The sequence below is a fragment of the Triticum aestivum genome, chromosome 1B, assembly GCF_018294505.1.
Source record: "Triticum aestivum cultivar Chinese Spring chromosome 1B, IWGSC CS RefSeq v2.1, whole genome shotgun sequence".
Lineage (NCBI taxonomy): Eukaryota > Viridiplantae > Streptophyta > Magnoliopsida > Poales > Poaceae > Triticum > Triticum aestivum.
In genome coordinates, this window is record NC_057795.1 from 497,351,946 (window position 1) to 497,352,493 (window position 548).

Below are 548 nucleotides of genomic sequence, written 5' to 3' on the forward strand. Positions count from 1 at the left end.
GATTTGTCCATGCCACATGAAGGAGGAGGAGGAGGAGATCGAACTTCACCTCGCCGGGGCGAGCTTGACCCACGGCCATGGGCGTGGAAACCTCGGGTGCATGCACGCACGCACGCCTGGACCAGGACCACGTCACTCGGCGTGGTGTAGGGTAGGGCGTCTAGCAAGTGGCCAGCCGTAGGCCACGCGCCCGCCCTCATGTATGCATGCACTCATGTTTTTTTTTTTTTGCAATGGTGTGTATGTAGTCATGTCTATCGAAATCCGTAGCCCTAATAATGATCCGAATAAAATACCGTATACGTACAGTACTATTACAAGGTTTTGAGCATTTTACTACACTGTCTCGTTTGTATCCGCATGCATGATGACCAGTTTGACTTGCTGTACAGTGCAGATAGTCAGGCCGACAAAAAAAATACTGATGCGTACACGCATGCGGCTGAAACAATGCGTCTATCCATGATCGGTCTCTGATCGCCAAGTTTGCCTAACGTACGCCGGCTGCTAAAATAATGCACGTTTGCTCTCTCTCTCTCTCTCTCTCT